Source organism: Giraffa tippelskirchi, chromosome 6 (assembly GCF_054371585.1).
Source record: "Giraffa tippelskirchi isolate mGirTip1 chromosome 6, T2T-mGirTip1v1.2.pri, whole genome shotgun sequence".
Lineage (NCBI taxonomy): Eukaryota > Metazoa > Chordata > Mammalia > Artiodactyla > Giraffidae > Giraffa > Giraffa tippelskirchi.
In genome coordinates, this window is record NC_137280.1 from 11,912,929 (window position 1) to 11,937,286 (window position 24,358).

General features: G+C 36.6%; 1 long non-coding RNA gene across 1 annotated transcript in view; it reads left to right on the forward strand.

The window, feature by feature from the left end:
• The window catches only part of LOC145509059 (uncharacterized), a 293,882-nt gene extending 270,546 nt beyond the window's left edge, over positions 1–23,336 (forward strand). The window contains exons 5-7 of the long non-coding RNA XR_014055830.1: positions 14,159–14,229; positions 22,505–22,623; positions 22,901–23,336. This is a non-coding gene — a long non-coding RNA (uncharacterized LOC145509059). The remainder of the gene's footprint in view (positions 1–14,158; positions 14,230–22,504; positions 22,624–22,900) is intronic.
• Positions 23,337–24,358: the final 1,022 nt, after the last annotated feature.

A 24,358-nucleotide genomic window follows, 5' to 3' on the forward strand; every position in this document is an offset into this window, starting at 1 on the left:
TGACCAATCTAGACAGCATATTAAAAAGCAGAGACATTACTTTGCCAACAAAGGTCTGTCTAGTCAAGGCTATGGTTTTTCCAGTGGTCACGTATGGATGTGAGAGTTGGACTATGAAGAAAGCTTAACGCCGAAGAATTGATGCTTTTGAACTGTGGTGTTGGAGAAGACTCTTGAGAGTCCCTTGGAGAGCAAGCAGATCCAACCAGTCCATCCTAAAGGAGATCAGTCCTGGGTGTTCATTGGAAGGACTGATGTTGAAGCTGAAATTCCAATACTTTGGCCACCTCATACGAAGAGCTGACTCATTGGAAAAGACCCTGATGCTGGGAAAGATTGAGGGCAAGAGGAGAAGGGGACGACAGAGGATGAGGTGGCTGAATGGCATCACCGACTCGATGGACATCGGTTTGGGTGAACTTAGGGAGTTGGTGATGGACAGGGAGGCCTGGCGTGCTGCAGTTCATGGGGTCGCAAAGTGTCGAACATGATTGAGCGACTGAACTGAACTGAACTGAAACATTTTTTTAACTGTAATACCTTTCGAACATGTCAGATGCAAAGCATTTAATTAGTTAGGATAGATACCTAAAGAATTGTAATAGGAAAAAAATACTGAAATCTCAGTGGCTTAACATAATAAGATATATTTCTGGTTCATGACATGGTGCAATGGTAGAGTTCTTAAGTGCCTGCTTCCAAAAGGTAATTCGTAAAGCCACTCACCTCCATCAATTTCAGCATCCTCAAAGAGGAGCTCCTCAAATCACTCCAGATTTATTCCATTTCAGAAAGTTGGACGTGGCAAAGAGCAGGGAATATGGTACATGGAAGGTTTTTATGGGCTGATCCAGAAAGTAGCACATGTGACTTCTATACAGAAATCACATCCCATTGTCCAGAACTCAGTCACACAGCCACACCTAACTGCAGATGAATGCTGGGAAATGTGATTTGGAGAATAAATAAGTGGATCTTAGTGAACACATAGTAGTCTCTGCCATACACATGTTTTAAGCCTCTAAGAGAGACCTATGGTATAAAATGTTTCTCAGACTTGCTTATCTAAAGAACTCCCTCCCACTCACCATTCTAGTATCCATCTATGCAAGTATTCCATGGACCACACTTGAGAAATACTAATGCAATGTTCCCTTGGAACCTCCTCTTAAAGAGTTGCTGTTGAGTTTTTTGCCTGCCAACCATGTCGTAGTTTCTACACCAGAAAAAGAAATGCTGCTGTTGGAGATGCCTGTGGATCCTAACTCTTTGAGGATCATATTTTCAGATCAAAAGATGGTTTGTTTTCCTAACCATTTTATACTTTACTTTCTGTTTGAAAAGACCCTGCTTGTGTTATTTTCCACGTATTTATTTTCCTAGCTCTTAGAAACAAGAGTTCAAGCCCAACCAGCAACATTTCCCCTCATGCAGCTGTGACCCAGGATGATTATAACTCCATTTAAATAGAAACGGTGAAATATTCTATTTGCTTAATTGCCTTCCTTATATTTAAAATTGATAACTGACAAGGAGCTGCTGTATAGCACAGGGAATTCTGCTCAATATTATATAACAGCCTAAATGGGAAAATAATTTGAAAAAGAATAGATACATGTATAGCTGAATCACTTTGCTGTACACCTGAAACTAACACAACATTGTTAATCAACTATATGCCAGCATAAAATAAAAAGTTTAAAAAATTGCCTTCCCTTTCTTCCAGTGCCTTCCCTTCTCTTCCTATGCCCACTTATATTTCCCAGTGCATTCTGGCATCTTCCAGGGCTTTCTCCCTTTACTAGCATTTCCCTTCCCATTATAGGTGATTATTTCAAACTTTATCCATCTCTTCTGTTAACAACACATCGCCATGAAGACATAAATGACTGATAAGCTTCATATATCATTACTTTCTGTAGTATTTACATTTTAGCATGGGACAAAACATGAAAAAAGGAGAATAAATTTCTAACGGTGGAATTTCCAGTACCAGTAACAGACATTGGGAAGATGTTTTGAGAAAGACAACAGAACATACAGGTTGGGGTAACTACTTGCTAGGCTTATTTATGAAGTTAGTCCTTGACCAAAGGTGGCCTGGTATTTCTTCCAGGGAAGGCAGATCAACGCTTAATTTGACCCTCATGCCATTTCTCTGCACATATTGACTTTATTACGGGAGGTCAGGATTTTCTTCCTAGACAAGTTTATGAGATGTCACTTCCCATTACAACGATTACAAAAAATTTAACAAGTTTAATTTCTGTACCTGTTTTATTCCATTTTGGCCTCAAACCTAATTTATCAAAATGTAGGAATATTCTTAGATTACCTTGAATAAAAATATGACCCCAGTTTTGCTCTTCTCTTTGCAACACATCTACTCTAGATATTCAGATATATTTGTACCTGAATATTTGGAATATAACAGGAAATGAATTATTTTACATATTTAATGAACTGCCAATCAGTTATATCAATAAAGTGAATATTGTGTCAAATAAGCATTATATTTGACATTATAAATTGGAGAAATCACTTGTCATTCTGTAGACTCCATTTCAGTGGAGAAAGTTATTTTTTGGAAGTGCTTTCCTATGGAAGGTTGCATTTGATTAATTTACTCCAGAAATTTTGCCAAGAAAAATTACAAAAGTGAGGTCATAATTTGTACATGAATTTTTGGGAAGCAACATTTTATAAACAGTTTTTGGCTGATTTGAAAAAAATGAAACAGAATTTTGATTTAATGATTGACGTGAATATATACTCTGGGTAGAGTAATTGAGGAAACTTTTTTATATCTATAGTACTTGATGCTGTATATGTTTATATGAAGAAAATTAAATTTAAGGTCAAGTTCAAGATAATTGATTTATAGTAAACATATATTTAAAAAAAAAGACCAAGTCATGTTTTCTGTTGCTGTTGTTTTGTTTTTAATTTTATTTTTAATTGGAGGATAATTGCTTTAAATATTGTGATGGTTTCTGCCATACAGCAACATGAATCAGTTGTAGGTATACATATGTTCCTTCCCTCTTAATCTCCCTCCTGCCTCCCTCCCTATTATACCCTTCAGGTTGTCATAGAGCACTGGCTTAGGGTTCCCTACATCATTCAGCAAATTCCCACTGGCTATCTACTTTATATGGTAATGTATATGTTTCAGTGCCATTCTCTCAAATCATCCCACCTTCTCTCTCTCACCCACTGTGTCCAAAAGGCTGTTCTCTAAGTCTGCATCTCCTTTGCTGCCCTGTAGTTTAACATATCATTTGATCTTAGAGAAATTAAGACCTGCGGCAGAAAGATGATTAATAGGTGGAGATTCAAAGTATGAATTTTTCTCTCTCTGCCAGTGTAAGAGCTATTTCTTTTTATATTGCATAGTTTAAAAACTTAATTTCCCTCCATAGTTAGCAAGTGGGTTTCATATTAGCTCAACTGGAAATTTGAATTGAAAAATAAAAAGAACAAACTTCTTCCATTTAATCCATGAGCATGAGCAATGGAAACTTTAAACCCAGAAGTGATCATCGCCACAATGTATTTTGGTTTTAATAGCAAAATATCTAGGATTCTGCAATCCTCAGGTTTTTAGGAAAAGAAGCAAGTATTACACTTTACTGTTAAATAACCTCCTTTTTCCTAATACCTCCAGCTGCAGAGTTTCAGTAAATACACAATCCGGGGATGATAATCATAGAAGACTCATTATGTTTTTCAAAAACAACATGGATTCAAGCCTTTTGGTAAATAATATCATTTTTAATTAAATAATGAAACTGATAAATTAGGCTCCCAATTCCTTACCTACATAACATTCTCTGTACAGCTGTATACACATATAGCAACCTTGGTTCCACAAGAATCTTAAATTTATGCCTACCTTTCTGTGTTTCATAGAACTTGTGTCCTGTATATTATAGATTACCTAGCAGCTCTCATATTAGTGAGAGTTAGATTTTTCTGCCATTATTTATTCATTTTTTAAACAGCCATGGCATCAAGAGTTAAAAAGTTTACTGTGGAACCTACAAAAATACATTTATTCGGTTGGGTCCATGCTGACCCTTTTCTGCTTCCCTTGCTTGGATTCATCTGAATCTTGGTGAGCTTAAAGTAAGAGTGAGACACATCAGTTCAACATAGAGTTGGGGTGTGCCGAAGGTTGCACAACTCTAATTAAAAAAAAAAAAAGCCACTGTGTTTTTATGGCAGGATTCTGGAGGCTGCACTGATTTCCTGATGAATGTTGACAGGACTATTAAAACTGTGAAACAACATCCCTTGAATATGGCACTGAATGAAAGAACTAGTTTAGGGACACTGTTCTTAGGTGTTATTAGCTGATTAAACTAATAAGCCACTGGGAAAACCATCTATGGGCTATGCATTCATTTTCTCAGCTTTTTTGTTTGCTTCTCAGCAAGTTATTTCACAATGTTGGTAGCTAGGTTTATTTATTGTTGCCTTTAAATTCCATCTATGACATAAAGGATGAGCCTTTTGTTGCCCTGAGACACCTGGTGTGATGCACAAAAGAGACCCCCCTCCTGTTTTTTTGAGCCATAACTTTGACTAGAGTGTGTGTGTGTTTATATTTCTATGGAGGAAGGCTTGACTTTGGGCAAATTCATTTTGGCTCTGATCATGCACTTTCTTTTCCCATGACTCTTTAACTTCTCTGATACTGTTCTCCTCAGATATCAAAAGGTCATGATGATAACTTGCAAGTTTGTCATGGAAGTTAGAGATCATGTAAACTGCCTAACATCGTTCCTGGCATAGATTAGGTATTCAATAAAAGTAGCTTATTGTTATCAAAAAAGTCTAGTGAGAGAAAAATACACAAGCTAAGTAACAATAACTTGTGTATTTTTCTCTCACTAGATTTTACACATTGTTGTTACATAGACTTCCCTGGTGGCTCAGACGGTAAAGAATCTGCCTGCAATGCAGGAGACCCGGGATAGATCCCTGGGTTGGGAAGATCCCCTGGAGAAGGGAATGGCAACCCACTCCAGTATTCTTGCCTAGAGAATTTCATGGACAGAGGAGCCTGGTGGGCTGCAGTCCATGGGGGTCTCAAAGAGTCGGACACGACTGAGCGACTAACACACGCATTGTTACATAGAGAGGAATTTGGGAGAGGAAAAAAACGGTGTTTCCACAAGTGGAAATGAAATGAAATCTGAACACTCGCTTGGAACTATATTTTAGGCTTTTGGTGATATTTGGCATATTGAAGAGTTAATTCAGATAGATTTAGGTAATTTGACTTTTGTAATACTTTTGAAAAAATTATATCAATAATTACACAAAATGTGTATTTAAACCAGGAACAGATAATGTGAAAATGAGAACACCTCGCAGTAACTGAGAAGTAGGTTAGAGCTAAAGCATTACATGACTTTCTAATGAGGTATTGAAATACTGCCTTAGAAAATTGAGAGAGACTTTAAATATTGTTTTCTGATATTTTAAATCCGCAAATTTTGCTGAATAACAATAAGAGTCTGAAAAATTTTAACCTTCTGAATCAGCAATTTAATTTCCATTTATTTATTCTAAGAGAAAATACAAAATTAAAAAAATTACTCTATACATAAAGATGGATATGTGTGTATATGTAACCAATTCACCCTGCTGTCTACCTGAAACTAACACAGCATTGTAAATCAACTGTAAGAAAAAGTGTGTAAACAATTTAAATGTCTGAAAATAGGGAAATGATTAAAACACTTGGGCTAACTACTATGTGTATATGTATTGTATAAACAGGCTATTTGGGAGAAGTTTAATGGGAAATGTTTCTGCAAAGGGAAAATATATATAAGATTGCTTATAAATTATTGCTTTAACTATATCACACAGTTATTGAAAAAAAGGTTGGAAGGAAATATTTATTTGAACCATATTAAGTTAATTTTGACCTACTGCAGGACTATTTTGTGTGGTTTAACCTAATACTAATACATAAATATTTTTGGAAAGCGTTTAAATTTTGAGCAATATTCTCTTTCTATGAGATTTTTGTAATTTTCTATTTTTGCAGAAACATTTTTATTATAAGGAATTTTTAATAGAAAAGAACTTAGTCATCTAAAAAGGAACTGTTTAAATTTAGGCAAAATTTAAAAAGGATAAATTAGATTTACATTTCTGGTAGCTTTATAAATTTGATATTCTGAAAAGCCTTCCACTATAGAATAATCCCAGATACTATATAAAGTGTTTGGAAAAACTTTTCATTGCATGGTTGAGCTGGCAACAGAGTAAGGAAATCCCCAGCAGTCAAACATGAAACAAAAGCATAAATCCTGGGAGAAAAGTCTATGGCTGCTTTCTGGGCACCTGTGGATTTCTGGTGATCCAGAGATTATGTTTTAATGGCCTCACAGGGAGCAGGAAACGAATATTAATGTCCACGTAATGTAAAGAGACAGATCAAAGATCTGCATGTGAAGCCAAGACCCTACCTACCAAAAAAGGCCACACCTTCAGTAAACAGTGAACAGAGATAAATCCTAATTTATAAGAGAAACTTGTCTATTTTATTTTAAAAACAAAATTATTAGAAAATAATAGGTTTAATGGTGGATTCCAAAAGCAGGTATAAATCTTCTGTGGCTGAGAGTACTATCAATTTCATGCTTGTAAGAATTCATTCAGATAAAACTACATCAGATAAGAGACTCAACTGTCAAACATTTCAAAACAGATGTGAGAACAACAGGGCTGAGAATCAGCAGAAATACTCAATAGTTGAAACAAATAAACAAATGTCAAATATAGAAAACTATGACATTCAAATATAGAATAGAAAAGAGCATATTTTATAAGTTTAAAGAAACAGAAAAACAGTACTGAAAGTATGAGTTTAGAGATGTTCATTGATGTTGACACATTTGAAACAAGTTATAGACATGAAAAACATAACTGAAATAAACTTAATTGGTTTTAAAAGCAGATTTTATACAGCTCAAGAGAAAGACTGAATTAGATGTGTACTAAGTCACTTCAGTCGCATGGGACTCTTTGCGACTGGACTGTAGTCTGCCAGGCTCCTCTGTCCAAGGTATTCTCCAGGCAAGAATACTATAGTTGGCGGCCTTTCCCTTTTCCAGGGGTTCTTCTCCACTCAGGGAAGAAAACTGCATCTCTTATGTCTCCTGCATTGACAGGCAGGTTCTTTACCATTAGTGACGTCTGGGAAGACCAAATCACCAGATGCACCCATGTCAAAGATACGGTAACCATGAAGGAGATATCAAGAATCATGTGTCATAAAATGAAAACAAATGTCCAATATACATGTAATCAGTGGTAAAGAAGGAGTGGCCATTAAAATGAAAACAGGTAATATTCTGAGATAGCAGTGAAAAATTTCCCCAAACCAATAAAAGACACACATACTAAGATTTAGGAATCACTAAGGTCCAAGCAGGAAAGATGCAAACATATATATATATATATATTTTTTTTAACATTGTGATGAAGATGCAAGGTAACCAAGGAAAAGAAATGTAATGAGTAGTCAGAAAAAACAGACTAGAAACAAGTAACAATTAAAGATAAAAGTGAAAAATAGCATATAATGTTAACTATTTCAAAGTCTGAGAGAAAATAAGTGAAATAATTGAAAACATACAACAAAGCTGTCTTTTAAGAATGTGAATACAATGAAGACATTCTTAAGAAAACAAAAAACTGTTTATCATCAAGTATGGTGTTTATCACCATCAGTCGAGAAACTACTGAAGAATACAGTTCAAGAATGAAACAATCCCAGAGGGAAGGTCTGAGAAGCAAGAGAGGAGAGTAAAGAGAAGAGTGAACATGTGGGTAAATCTAGATAAATATTTATTGTATAAAATAACATTTTAAAGTAACAATGACAATGATAATGTTTAATTTGTGATATATGAAAAAATTTGATTATAAGAAAAATATTTCCTCATAATAGCATATGATGATGAATAATATTAAAGCATTTTAATATATTTACTTATTAAAATTTCTAAACAGCTACCAAAGTAGGACAAATGCAGTGTAAACTTTCAAATGAGTAAAGAGTAAAAAGAGAAAAGATAACAAAAAATCTTAAGCAATCCAAAAAATAGCAATGAAAATGCAAACAGAAAAAACAGGACAAATAGAAGGGCAAAAATAAGGTGGTAAAAAGAAATTCAGTACATAAACAATCTCAGTAAGTATCAATGAGCTAAACTTTTCAGTTAGAAGGTTAAGTTTTTTCTGACTGGATTAAAAAAGATTTAACTATGTTGTTTATAAGAGGCTTGCCTACAATATGAGGATATAAAAATTGAAAGGAAAATGCTAGAAGAAGATATACCAGAAAATAATAATGAAAAGTACATTGGTACATTTATGGTAACTTCAGACAAAACAAGACCTTAGGACAAGGATCACTACTTTAAGTAAAAATAGCCATTACATAATAGTAAAAGTTGAATTCCCTTGGAATAACAGTTCAAAACTTGCATGAACATAATTATACACTTTTAAAACATAAGTAAATACTAAGACTATAAGAAAAAATGAAAAACCCATAATCACTATAACCAATATTAAAAAAATTCTCAACAATTAATAGAACAGTCAGTAACTTAAAGTAAAGAACATTTGCTCTCTATTATCAACAAACTTGTTATATTGACTCTCATACCAAATGATCAGAGAAAACCATTCTTTTCAAGAATTCATTAAACATTTATGAAAATTAACCAGTTATCAGAATGATGACTTATCAAGTTTTAGAGCGTACTTAGCAAGTTTTGGAGAGTTCTTACCATGCAGACTATGTTCTGTGGTAACAATACAATTAAATTAGAAATATATTACCAAAAAATCACTAACCCATACTGCACATTTGAAAATTTAAATGCTAAATAACTCATAGGTCAAATAAAAATCATGATGAAATTTGGAAAAATTACATATTAAACTTGTGGAATGCAGATAAAACAGTACTTAAATATTTGTATTAGACAAGGATGATTGAAGATAACACTACACACTAGACAAACACTACACTATTAGACAAGGGTGGTTGAGGGTAACACTACAACACTACAACTCAAAAATTAGCTTAAAAATAGCAACAGAGAGATAAAAAAATTCTATAATGTTAAAGGGACCAATCCTACAAGCGAGTATAATACTTGTAAACATTCATGCACCCAACATAGGAGCACCTGAATATATAGAGCAAATATTAACAGACATAAATATTAAACAAAACTGAGCACCGAAGAATTGTTGCTTTTGAACTGTGGTGTTGGAGAAGACTCTTGAGAGTCCCTTGGACTGCAAGGAGATCCAACCAGTCCATCCTAAAGGAGATCAGTCCTGGGTGTTCATTGGAAGGACTGATGTTGAAGCTGAAACTCCAATACTTTGGCCACCTCATGCGAAGAGTTGACTCATTGGAAAAGACCCTGATGCTGGGAAAGATTGAAGGCTGGAGGAGAAGGAGACAACAGAGGATGAGATGGTTGGAGACAACAGAGGATGAGATCACTGACTCAAGGGACATGAGTTTGAGTAACCTCCGGGAGTTGGTGATGAACAGAGAGGCCTGGAGTGTAACAGCCCAAGGGGTCTCAAAGAGTCAGACACGACTGAGTGACTGAACTGAACTGATTAACAGACATAAAAAGATAAACTGGCAGTAATAGTGGGGACTTTAATACTTACTTATGGTAATGGATCCCGACAGAAAAACAGCAAGACAATACTGGCCTTAAATGACACATTAGACTTGATAAACATAATAGATATAGACAGAACATTCCATCTTCAACCAGTAGAGTACACACTCTTTTCAAGTCCATGGGGAACATCTTCCAAAAGAGATCATAGATTACACCACAAAACAAGTCTCAGTAAATTTAAGAAGACTGAAATCACATCAAGAATCTTCCAATCACAATGGTAGAAACTAGAAATCAACTACAAAGAGAAAACTGGATAAAAAAAAAAAACTACATAGAGACTGAACAGCATGCTACTAGACAATTAATGGTCAAGGGAGAAATCAAGAGGAAATTAAAATAACTTTGATACAAATGAAAATGAAAACATACCCTTCCAAAATCTATGGGATGCAGCAAAAGCAGTTTTAAGAGGGCGGTTTATAGCTATACAGGTACACCTCAAGAAGCATGAAAAATCTCAAGCAATCTAACCTTATACCTAAGAAGACTAAGAAAAAAAGAAAAAGAATAACCACATCCCAAAGTTAGCAGAAGGAAAGAAATAAAAAAAATCTGTGGATATTTAAAACAGATACTAAAAAATAGAAAAGAGTAATAGAACTAAAAGCTTGTTCTTTGAAAAGATAAACAAGATTAACAAATCTTTGTCTAGACTTATCAAGAAAAGAAGAGACATAGCCCCAATAAAATCAGAAACGAAAGATGAAAAGTCACAGTTGATACCACAACAATACAAAGGGTCATAAGAGACTACTATGAACAACTATATAACAGCAAATTGGAAAACCTGGAAGAAATGAATAAGTTCCTAGAAACATACAACCTACCAAGACAACCAGGAAGACACAGAAAATCTAAATAGACTAATTACTAGTAATGAAACTGAGTCAGTAACTTAGCTGCTGCTGCTGCTGCTGCTGCTGCTGCTGCTAAGTCGCTTCAGTCGTGTCTGACTCTGTGAGACCCTATGGACAGCAGCCCACCCGGCTCCTCTGTCCACAGGATTCTCTAGGCAAGAATACTGGAGTGGGTTGCCATTTCCTTCTCCACAGTAACTTAACAAATCCCAAGAAACAAACATCCAGGAGCAGATGGCTTCACAGGTGAATGGAGAAAATATTTGTGAATCACATATTTGATAGAGATAGTGTTAGTCGTTCAGTCGTGTCCTACTCTGCAATCCCACAGACTGTAGCCCGCCAGGCTCCTCTGTCCATGGGATTCTCCAGGCAAGAATACTGGAGTGGACTGCCATTCCCTTCTCCAGAGGATCTTCCTGACCCAGGGATTGAACCTGGGTCTCCTGTATTGCAGGCAGATTCTTTACCATTTGAGCTATAGGGAAGATCCTCTGACAAGAGGTAAATATATGGAATATATGAAGAACTTATACAACTTGATATCAAAACCCCCAAATAATCCTATTTAAACAATTGTCAAAGCCTGAACATTTTTCCAAACAAGATATATAGATGGTCAACAAGTATATGAAAAGATCCTCAACATTATTAAACATCAGAGAAATGCAAATAAAAATCACAATGAGATTTTACCTTATGGCTGTGAGAATGACTGTTATCAAAAAGACAAAAAACAAGTGATGGCGAGGGTGTGGAGAAAAATGAACCCTCATTCACTGTTAGTGAGAATGTAAATTGATGCAGCCACTATGGAAAACAGAATGAAGATCCTCAAAATATTAAAAATAGAAATATCATATGAGCCAGCAATTCTACTTCTTGGTATTTATCTGAAGAAAATGAAATCGCCAATTTTAAAAGATACATGCAATGCTATGTTTATTACATTATTATTTATAATAGCCAAGATATGGAAATCAAGTGTCCATCAATAGGTGAATGGATGAAGATATGGTATATATATTTAATGCAATATTAGTCAGCTATTAAAAGCATTTGTGAAACCATGAATAGATCTAAAGGGTATTGTTGTTGTTGTTGAGTCACTCAGTCCTGTCTGACTCTTTGCGACCCCCTGGACTGCAGCCTGCCAGTCTCCTCCATCCTTGGGATTTCCCAGGCAAGGATACTGGAATGGATTGCCATTTCCTTTTCCAAAAGGGTATTATACTAGGTGAAATGAATCAGACAAAGACAAATACCGTGAGATATCACTTGTGTATGGAATCTAAAAAAAGCAAACCAAATGAACAAAATAAAACAAAACAGAAACAGCTTCATAGATATAGAGAACAAACTAGTGGTCATGAGAGATGGAGGGAGGATGGGCAAAATCTGTGAAAGGCATTAATGAGCACAAATTTCTAGTTATAAAGTAAATAAATCATGGGAATTTAATATACAAGATAGAAAATATAGTCAATATTGTAATAACTTTAAATGGTGACAGGTGGTAACTGATCATCTCATAGCATGTATAAATGTCAAATCACTATGTTGTATACCTGAAACTAATATAACATTGTATGTAAATTATACTTCAATAAAAAAATAAAAATAACAATAAAGTCAAAAGTGGAGAAAAAAAAATAATCAGGATGAAAGTAGAAAGAAATAAATGAAATAGAAAGCAAAGGGGATCAACTGAGCTTGGTTTTTGTGAAGTGACAAAATTGCTCAATGTCTAGTAAGATTTATTTAAAACTGAGATGGAATGCATCAAAAACTCTATATTATAAATAAATAAAAAGGTGGATATAACTTCAGATACAGAGAGCTTAAAAAGATAACAGAATATTATAAACAATTGATGCTAGTACATTAAAAAGATTAGATGAAATGTACAAATTGCTTGAAAGACTATAATATAACAAAACAAAAGAGAAAACAGAAAATCTGAATAGTTACATTACCATAAGATAATTTTAATCAGTGTAAGTTTAAAACTTTCTCATAGTGAGAATACTAGCATCAAATGATTTTATAAGAAAATTCTTTTATATGCTTTCAAATATTTAAATAACAGGTATTTCTACAACTTTTTCTAGGAAATAAGAAAAGAGAGAATACTCCCACTTTCTATTAAGAGGCTACTATACCTCATTATAAAAACCAGACAATTATGGTATGAAAAATGTCAACTACACGACAATCTCACTTACTAATAGAGATACAAAAATTCTAAAGGAAGTAATAGGCAAATAAAATACAACAATATATACATCATTACTAAGATGGTTTCCTAATTATGAAGTTAGTTCAATAAGAGAAAATCACCACATTAACAGATTAAAGAAGAAAATGATATTATCATCTTAATATATAAAAAATAAAAGAATAATTAAAATTCCCCATCTGTTAATTATTTTAAAATATCTTAGTAAACTAGAAATAAAAACTATCATCTTGTATCTGCTAAATGGTATCTACGAAAGAACTATATAGATAGTTATTTAAATCATGAAAGGTCAAAACATTCCCTTTAAAATCAGAAAAACAGTAGTGCACTGTCAGTCCTAATCAACACAGTGAAAGAAGAAAAATAAATAAAAGTATAAAATTTGGAAAAGAAAAAGCAAAACTGTCATCACTGCAGTTGACAGAATTATCCACAAAGATAAATAAATTGACAATTTCTTTTGAATTAGTAAGAGAGTTTAGCAAACAGTCTGGATATATGTTAATATATGAGTCAACTCCATATTTATAATCAGCAACAAGCAGTCAGAAAATATATTTATTTAAAAGATGCTATTTACAACGACAACAAAAATGTGCTAGAAATAAATCTAATAGATGTGAAGAATCTTTAAAGAGAAAATTGTGATAATCTAGTGAAAGATATAAAACCTAGACAGAAGACACTTCAGCTTTTCATGGAGAACAAGCCTCAATATCATGAAAGTAAGAATTCTTCTCAAATCTCTAAATCTGATGCAATTATAGACAAAATTTCAGTAATATTTTTCATAGAACTTGACGAATGGGGTGTGAGGGACACTTCTTAACATATGACATCAGGTACATTAAAATTTTTTAACTATGAGAATGTATTTTCTCTTTTCAAAATTTGTGTTTAAATAAACAAATGTACAAATGTCTGTAGTAGGCAGAGAAGGACATGGCAACCCACTCCAGTACTCTTGCCTGGAGAATCCCATGGACAGAGGAGCCTGGCGGCTACAGTCCACGGGGTCACAAAGAGTCGGGCACGACTGAGCGACTAACACTGCAGTAGGCAGCTTCTAAGATGGCTGCCATGATCCCCGCTTCCTGGTATTTTATGTCTTGAGTGATCCACTTCTCTTTAGGGTGGGCTGGATTTATGACCCTTTTCTAGTGTATAGACTATGGAAGACATGAGGGGGTATCACTTCTATAGCTTATGTCTCTAGGCCATCTGAGGCCTGCCAACAGCCACAAGAGGAGACTTGAAGGTGACTCCTCCCAGGTCAGGTTTTGAGGTGACTATCTATCTCTTGCCCACAGGTTGGCCATGAGAGACACTGAGCTAGAGGACCCCAGCTAACCTACTCCTGGATTCCTAACCCACAAAAACGGTAAGATAATGTTTGTGTTGCTTCCAGCCACTAATCGAATAATTTGTTTTATAACAATAGATACCTAAAACATGCAAAGTGCATTCATTGATAAACATAAAAAATACATATATAAAGGGCTGTGGATAGCTGAGACACTCCTGAAGAAAAACAAAGTAGGAGGACTTAGCCTCGCTGATTCAAGATTAATTACCAACCTACAGTTAATTATAGGAGTGTGTTTTTGGCATGGAGAGTTAGACAAATGGAATAGAATAATGAGAACAGAAGCTCGTCCATGCCTGTTTGGAAGATTAAATCTTCAGAAGATGGCCTTGCAGTTAGGATGGCCAGAATGACAAGAGTGGCACTTGCGGATCTTAGAGACAATAGTTATTTCCCAAATGGTATATCATATTAATATTTAACAGAGAGTATGTCACACCTGTGTGAATCATCTGACTGCCACTGTGGTTTCTTTCTTCTCATATGATTTTAGGCAAGTTGGTCTGCTTATTTAACTAGCTAAGGCAATAATTCATTGTATTGACCCCAGATTTAGCACAGTAAAGGACTCAGCTCCTCCAAGAAATTTATCCTGAATTTCAATTCTGGGCTCAGTTCTTTTCTTTGTTTTGAGAAAGCGCTTTATACATAACTTCACTACAGCAACTATCATGCCTATGAAGGTGTTAAGGTCATAAGCTAGGGAACAAGATTGGCTGGATATAAGTAATGGACAAGAGACTTAATTTCAGTTTTCTCACAATAAAATAGGGATGATAAGAATTGTCTTCTACCTCCAAGTTCTTGTGAGAAATGAAAGATTTGTTCAGACAAAACTTTCAAAACACCATCTGACACTATAGTAAGTTATGCATTTCTATCTTTTACAATTATATTAAAATTTATGTATTTGTTTCATATTTTGGACTGCAGACTACTTGAGGTCAGAGACTGTCTTAATTGTCTTCACACTCCAGTGCCTAGTTATTACCTGGTGGTGGATGCCCAATAAATGTTTGTTGAACCAAAATGAGGCAAATACTGTTGGGAAAACGATACCACTAAAAATGGTAACTCTTATGGTCTTTCATGGGTTTCCCTCATGGCTCAGCAGGAAAGAATCTGCCTGCAATGCAGGAGGCATGGGTTCAATCCCTGAGTCGGGAAGATCCTCTGGAGGAGGGCATGGCAGCTCACTCCAGCATTCTTGCCTGGAGAATCCCATGGACAGAGGAGCCTGGTGGGCTACAGTCCAGGGGGTCACAAAGAGTTGGACACAACTTAAGTAACTAAGTGCACACACTCACACACACACACACACACACACACACACACACACACACACACACGGTCTTTTTATGTCCTTACTGATTCAATGGTTAATTAGCTATTCATTAAACAATGTAATAAACTACTAACTAATCAAAAATGAATAACTTAATCATTCATTCATGGTGCCTTCGGATAAGAGGGGCATTCAATCCAGCCTTGGAGCCCATACTTCATGAAGGAAGTGATAATAATCAGGCTAGACCATGAAGCCAGGACTATCTCCCTCTCCATCACTGCTTTCAATGCAGCATCTGACCTATTGCCTGGCCCAACAAATGTTCTATGAAAGAATGAAGGAATGGGAGCCAGGAGAATAAAAGAATATAGTGATGGAGCATAGCATTCCAGGTAGGAGAAATAGTATTCTCAACATTTTAAAGGTTGACTTTGGGGTATCTTCAGATAGCTCAGCACAGTGTGAGTTGGGGAAGGAGAGAGACAAAGCTGGATACTAAGAAGGGCTATATTACCATAGTTCTTTCATGGCACACCAAGAAATTTGGACTTTTTCTTCACACTAGATCATTGAAAGCATTTAAGCAGAAGAGTGATATAACCAAATCTGAATTTTAGGGAGATCACTGGTTACAGTGGGAGGAATCATTGGAAACAAGGAGACCACCTAGGAGCTACTCAGTCATTCTCTGCTTCAGCCATTTGGCGTGTAGTTATTCAACTATTGCCTTTGTGCCCCTTATCCTATAGAAAACCATCATAGTGCTTTCAAAAAACTTTTCAGTTTTTTTCCCTTTCCTCCCCACTTAGTGACTCTATGTACTTTACGTGGGCATTCCATTATTTTCCTTCAGAGTCCATAGTCACTAAACTTTCCATAATTTACTTTAAGGTTCTTTCCACTAATGTCCAACCAGTGTCTTTTGTTCAGTGGATCACACACATTTTTCCAGATTTTGCTTCACTGAAGTTTAACGCCTTATTTTTTTTCCATTTCTGGGACACTCCTTGGACTTATTGGGAAAAATGAAGCAGCACATTGAAAGACCCATTTGGCTGCCACGCAACCCTGTTGATTTATCATCAATAGGTAAACAGAAACTCTGCTTTTTTTTTTTTTAAATCCATGCTTGAGATCTTTTTAAAACAACCCTCAGACAAAAATTGTACCAAATGCTTTTGCAGGTCCTCTTTGGAGCTGTTTGCTTCTATTTATCTATTCCAGGTACCTCTAGCCACAGCGTGCAAACAAGAGGGGCTCAAAAGCACTGTGGCTTTCCCCTTCCCATCAGACATGGTCTGTATCCCTCTCCATCCACACACCTGCTACTCCCTAAGCTAACATCCTCTAACTATAACTTTATTTGAGAAACTCTCTGTGTGAAACTGGTGGGTGTAGAAATAGCAGGTGAATCCATTTCAGCAGTTTTGGTGACCAGTGAAGAATTATTGCTTCCTTCACTTTGTGGCTCTGGTAAGTGCCCAAGAGGTGTAGTCAAAAAATCAACACATTAGTAATTCAGCAGGACCAGCTCCAGCTGTTTAACATGGCCCAGCTCAAATGTCACATCCTCAGTGATACCTTCTTTGACCCCCTTCCTCTCCAAGTCACCGTCTCACTGTGCCCTTTGCGCTCCCATAGCCCTTTGTTCAGAGTACTACTTGTAGAGCATTTATCACCACTGTTATTTTAACTTTGTGAAAATTGCATTTGAGTATGGTAGAGGGACAGGAGAAGGAATTTTCAAGGAGAAAAAATCTGGAGGCCCATTGTATTATACTACACTCAGGTTTGAAACTTTGGGTACGTTTCAAGCCCTCTTTGAACCTCAGTTTTCTTATTTGTAAAAGAGACTGTAGTAAAGGAGAGAAGATAATGCATATAGCACAGAACCTAGCCTCGGGCAGATATTTAACAAATATCAGTTCCCTTTTGTTTCCCTTCCTGTTTAGATGTGGCCCTGCCTGTCTCTCCCACTAGACCATAAAACCCTCTAGGGAGACACTTTGCCTTATTAATCTTTCCAGTCCCCTAGTACAGCGTCCAATCCAGGTGTTCAGTGAAGTGTCTTGGCTGCTGGATGAAAGGGATGCCATGTTGTACCCTGGAAAACTTAGCCAAACTTGTTGGCCAGCTTCCTCTGACAATGCACATGGACCTCTGTTTTCTTACCTCGTTATTGTATCCAAGTTCTTGATTTGAGGGTGATGAAACAAGATAGAAGAGCTTAATAATTAAGTCCATACAGTCTTTGAACTTAAGATAGGTAAAAGTATACTCCTCCTTAAAGTTCCTACACTTTGGGAATCTGTGCGTTGTAAATTAGAGGACCTGCTTTACTTGGAGAAAAAAAAAATTGAGGCTAAACCTTGAAGCCATTGGAGTTATTTGGGGAAGATTTTTTTGTTTTACTATGATTGAGGTGTTCCCTCAGGAATGGTCCTGCAATACAGAAATGGATTCACGATCAAGGTCTCTTGGCCTTCTTCTGTGGAAAAGCACATGCTTTTTGGCTGAAGAGAAAAAAGTAACTTGGCAGGTACTGTACCACTTTAAAGTCCTTTCAATATGTGAATTAATTCCGTGTCACCACACTTAGCTTCAAGCCAATGTTTCGTGTGGATCATGTCCTGGTGAATTCGGTGCGCGTGCTATGACCAAGGTGAATTGGTGGCAATCCCCATGTATGGTCTCAATCATGCAGACACATGATGTTGATGACTTGTGAATACTTTGCACTTATTGGAAATCTTTTTCTTTTGAACTCCTTGACACTTTTCAGACCAATGCCCTCTTTGGATCTCTGTATAATCTGGCAATCCCCATATTTCCAGTCAAGTCAACACCTACTGTGAGCCAGACATCGTTCTGGATATTGGAGATTCAGTGAGAAGCAAGACAGAGCTCCTGACCTCAGGGGGCATACATCTTAGTGGACCTACAAGCTCCTTTTATTTACTCCTACTTTTAGTGTTTTTCTTTCATTTCTTCACCTTCAGTTTAGCTATCTATACATTCCATCATGAGCCTCTGGCACATTTCAGTTTGGTTTCTTAAGTTTTTGACTTATCCCTCCCCTTTGAGGGTTTATTCACTTTTTGAGCCACAATATGGTCATAAACATTCAGAACTAGATGAACTTTGAGTCACCTAGTCCAACAATAAGCCGCAGAGATGTATGATTTGTTTTCTCACATAGCAACAGACTGGTGGGTGGAGTCTAGCACTGACTGCCAGTTCAGTATCTTTCATATCTTAAAGTCGGACATGATTGAGCATCTTTGGTACCTATATCCCTAGACTGATCTGTATGGAGAGCCCCTAAAACAGTATCTTTTCAACTTTCTTTTTCTTGTTCTGAAATACCAGCTCTCTATTCTTCTCCTGGGTTTGGTATGTGTACGTTACTTAAATCCCATGTCCAACTTGAAGGCGTTGTGGTCTTCACATTTCTATTTGACCTTTCTTACTCCCCATGGAGTGGCCCTCTTTCTGTTACCTTTTGCCGCCTCAAGCTCGGTATCACTGCTCTCTTTCTATTGATTTGGAATGGGCCACTGCATTTTTTAAAAAATCATCTTTATTTTTTTTCCCTTTCATTCATTTCCCCCAAATCTCCTGCCCCTATCTTTTCTTTTACTGAAACCTCTTCTTTTGAAGCCAGGATTTTGATCACCACAGTTTTTGATTTACAAAAAATAGTTTTCTGATTTTCTTCCCCCTTCTCTTGCTGCATGTATATTCCCAATAATTGGAGATTTTCTTCTCCATTTCAAAACTTGAAATACACATTCATCTATCCTCTCTTATCTTATCTGAAACCCATTCAGCTGTCCCCTTTCAATCCTACCTAACTACATAACTCTTCTTCCCTGTGCATTATTACGTTTGTATGACTTTTCCAGCTATGCATAGAACACATAATTCCCTACAGTTCCTGTATTCAAGATTCCTGGAGAATACTTAACTGTCTCCTCTCCTTATCACAGACCTCATTCACAATCATATTTTTTCCCGTGCAAATGCATAGTCTGCTATTTTCACTGGGACTGTTAATACCTCACCCTATCTTTAATTATGTCACATACTTGCTTTTTTTCCCTGTCATTCATTTATTAACTAAGTGAGCTTGTGATCCAGAACTGCCTAGAAGCCCCTCCACAGAGTTATTTCCATGAGGGCAGATCCTATCTCTCCTTGTTGCAATTTCTCTAAACAATCCTAGCTCTCTTTCTCTGGGACTCACTACTGAGTCCTCATGATAGATGATTTGATAATTGCAAATGCTCAGGCACATCCTATAGTCTTGTAACATCGCTATTGAAATAGACAGGACATTTCATCTTGTCCACACCATCTTGCCCTTTATTTGGACTTACATGGGTCTCTCAATCAGTTTTTGGTTTCACAGGACGATATCTTTCTTCTGTCCCTTGGTCTGTGTTCCTCTATTGATGACAATGGTGGCTGGCTGCCCCTGACTCCCAGCTGCACAAACTAATTCATCTCTGGAGGTTGGCATCTATGGGCACTTACATATTGTTTTTCCTATTCACTCTACTCATGGCCAATATACCAGTTGCCCCAGATTCCTTCTGCTTTTCCTCACTAGCATATCATATGGTTTGACCTGGTGAATTTGAGTTTCAATTTCACTGAGAAAAGAGGTGCTCTGATGTAAGCTGAACACGGAAGGTGACAGACTAGAGACCTCCACTCTCATTTATTCAACAACTTTGGTTGAGTCCTTGATCGAAGCCAGGCACTTTACCAGTGGTATATGCTGAAGTAAGACTTTAGCTCTCAGTGCAAGGAATTTTCAAATTAATGGGAGAGCCAGGAAAACTTTCCCATAAATAAAGCACATCAGCAAATACACCTTACAAATTAGAAATGGTAGAATAATCTAGTGCTAAAGAGGACAGGCTTTGAAGTCACAGACCTGCACTTGTATTTGGACCTTACCACCAGCCTGGCCTGGGGCAAGTTCCTTGATGTTTCTATGTCTTTTTTTGTCTGTAAAAGGATTTTAAGCTACAATTCTTTCAACCTAAGATTGTCACAAGGATTAAATGAATTAAAAGAGGTTAGGTGCTTAACCCAATGCTTAGCTCTTCATAAGTGCTCAGCAAATATTGGTTTTGTGTGGTATTTACAGGTTGCTAGGGGAGCACAATGAGAGAGTCAAGGAAAATTTCTGGAATAACCCAGGTTGAGTTTTGAGAGACAAGCACTGGCGATAACTAAATGAAGTACAGGAAAGAAATTCCTTTCAAAAAATTTAAATTGAAGTATAGTTGACTTACAATGTTGTGTTAGTTTCAGGTGTGCAGCAAAGTGATTCAGTTATATATATATATATATTTTACAAATTCTTTTCCCTTATATGTTATTACAAAATACTGAGTATATTTCTCTGTGGTATACAGTAGGTCCTTACTGGCTATCTGTTTTAGATATAGTAGGGTGTATATGTTAATCCCAAACTTTATCCTTCCCCTCCCATTTCCCCTTTAGTAACTGTAAGGTTTTTTTCCCTGTGTTTGTGGATCTAAGGAAAATGAACTCTAAGCAGGGGTGCAGAACGCGCAAAGGAATGTAGGTGTGAAATAACATAATGAATGCATGAATCTTAAGTAGTCCACTGTGTATGGCTGAAGCAGAATAATCCATGAGTGAAAGAAGGGAAAGATGGTGACTGAGGCAAATAAAATATCCAAACTCATTTCAGCAGAAAAAATTCTGCAACAACAGCAACATAAAACATACACCACTGTCTACATAGTGCCAAGATATGTGAGGGAGAGGCAACCTCAAAATTTCAAAGACACCTGAGAAGACCTGCCACTGAAATAGGAGGCAAAAAGAACTGCAGAATGAAAAAAAAAAAAAAGACACTGCAGAAATGATGGCATCCTGACACTCAGTTAGAAACGTGTCATACAAAAGACAGTGGTGTCTTGTCAAAGGGTCAGAGACTCGCAGCCTGTACCTTTCCTACAGATCTATGATCCCATAACCCATCTCCATCCACCTCTACATTAAACTCTCCACCAGTGCCTCTCCCTGCTTTTCGTTATCGCACACATAAGTATGTAGCTTTAGATCTTAATGAAAGAGCAGAGCAGCTTGGTGCTGCGACACCTGAGCCCAGCAGCTGTGTGTGAATGACCTGCAGACAGAAAAGCAATACTTCTTGTCCAAGCAACCTAGACATGGCTGTGCTGTGTCCTGCAGACACCCAGGGTTGAATTTGCACAGTCATTGCCAGAAAAGCACACCACACCCACATGTCAAAACAAACATGATATCCAGGGGAGGAAAATCAAGGTTTCAGTTGTTTCTTTTCTTCCCTCTCCAAATCCCAAGAATCCAGTGAGTTTTAATAACACTTCTAAAATGTCAGGAGAAAAAAATCTCACTTTTAAAACAGTTGGAACAACGAAGGGGGTCTTATGCAGAGTCTAGTTTCACTCTCGGCCCCTCAGGGATGCTGTGGGGTGCAGGTGTACCTTGCTTTGAGAAAATGCAATGAAAAAAAAAATCAAGCATAGACTAGAGGCTTTAGGAGGTGATTATTCATATTGTAATGCAGGTTTTTAATTTTACCTGAATCATAGATTTGCTTTAAAACAGCAGCCCTTCTTCTGTGAAGCAGTGCCCATGTTCAAATTGCTAATTTGGTAGAGTTGGGGAGAGAGTGTTGAGAAATTTAGTGTTCAAGGATTAAATAATTATTTTTATTTATGGAGCATATTATCAAAAACAAAGACTAAGCATTTATGAAATGTTGGGAGTTACTGAGAAAGGAAATAATTCTGCATTAAGTATTTATTATGTGTAAGGCACTTTACATATGTGATGGGGATAAAATTTATTAAAGCATAATTCCAATTTTACTTCCCTCTTTTCTCTGCCCGAGTTTATGTAACTTCTCTCATCCTCTCTCCTGTAAGAAGAGATCTGAATGTGTGGCCATGTTCTTATGATTTTTAAATACAGCATCAGGAAGGTGGGTAGAGAGAGAGACAAGACTGGATAGTTCAGAGGAAGAATGGAAAGGACTATGAGAACAAGGACTGGCATGGACCAAGGAGATCTTGGTGGTGTGTAGACTAATGGTGAGTTGGGATGGGGATTCCAGAGAAGTTATGGGCTCTGAGAAAACTGTAACTTTAAGAAGTCATACTTTAAGTTTTGAATTGAATTTTTGTTATGCTCTTCAAGAGATGCAAAGAAAGATTAAAGCTCTTTTTGAAGTGCTTTTGAATCCTGGACAGCGCTACTTTGAATGTAAACATTTATTGACACCATGCAATAGGAGGCTGTCAGATTTGTTTGATCTCATTCAATCTTGCAATAACCATATGAAATGGGCATTTTATTTTCATTATACAGTTAAGGAGACTGAGTTACAAAGATGCCCAGAGACCTGGCTAGGCTGGCAGGGCCTGGATTTTAAAATGGATTTGTTTCAGGTATCAAAAAGGTAAGAGATAAGACGTGCTGGCAAGGGTGTGAAGAAAACAGAGCCCTTGCACACTTAGTGGGGATGTAAATTGGTATAGCCGTTAAGGAAAACAGGAAGGAGGTTCCTCAAGAAATTAAAAATATAACCTCTATGTAATCCATATGATCTGGCAACCCCACTCCTGAGTATATATCCAAATGAAATGAAATTAGGATCTAGAAGAGGTTATCTGCAGGCCTATGTTTACTGAAGCATTATTTGCAAGAAGTGAGGTATAGAAACAGCCTAAGTGTATGCAGATGGAGGAATGGATAAAGAAAATGTGGCATATACATATGGTGAAATATTATTTAGCCATAAAAAGAAGGAAACCTTGTTATTTTGAGCAACATAGATGAACCTGGAAGATGTTATGTTAAATGATACTAGCTAGAAACTAAAAGACAAATGCTGTATCATCTCACTTATATATGAAATCTAAAAAGGTAAAACTCAAAGAAGCAGGGAATAGAATGGTGGTTACCAGAGTCTAGGGACTGGCAGAAATGGGGAAATGTTGGTTAAAGGATACAAAATTTTATTTGTAAGATGAATAAGTTGTGTGGAGCTAATGTACATCCTGGCATCTATAGTTAATAACACTATACTATAAACTTGAAATTTGCCAAGGGAGTAGATCTTAAGTATTCTCACCAAACACACACACACAGACACACACAAATGGTAACCATGTAAGGTGACGGAGATGTTAGTAACTTGATGTGGTAATATTTTCACAATGTATATGAGATAGGAGATAGATGGGCCCCAGGCTAAACAGTAAGTTTGTCCTCTATGGATAGATACTCCAAGGCAGAGATAATAGGAGAGGGTAAGCCCTGCCCAGATAAAATACAGGGACCACATATTTTTCATTCTTGAGGTTAAGGAGAATTTCTTGGCTACACATGTCAGAAAAGCTCCTTGGAGGTAAAAAGGGGAAGGGGTGCCACCCCATAGTAGGTGATATCAATCTACACTTAGGCCTCTTCACTGGAATCCATCTTGGCTAAGAGATGTGAACACAAACATGGGAGGATCCCAAGATAAACCAAATATGGACTCAGAGTCAGGAAAATCAAGATGATTGGCCAAAGGAAACCTGGAATAAATGCCACATAACAGTGATTTAGTTCTAGAAGGTGGGTCTTCATAGAAACAAGCCTGTGACTGTGTGGATCACAACAAACTGTGCAAAATTCTTCAAGAGACAGGAATAACAGACCACCTTACCTGTCTTCTGAGAAACCTGTCTGTGGGTCAAGAAGCAACAGTTAGACGTGGACGTGGAACAACTGACTGGTTCAAATTTGGGAAAGGATTATGACAAGGCTGTCACCCTGTCT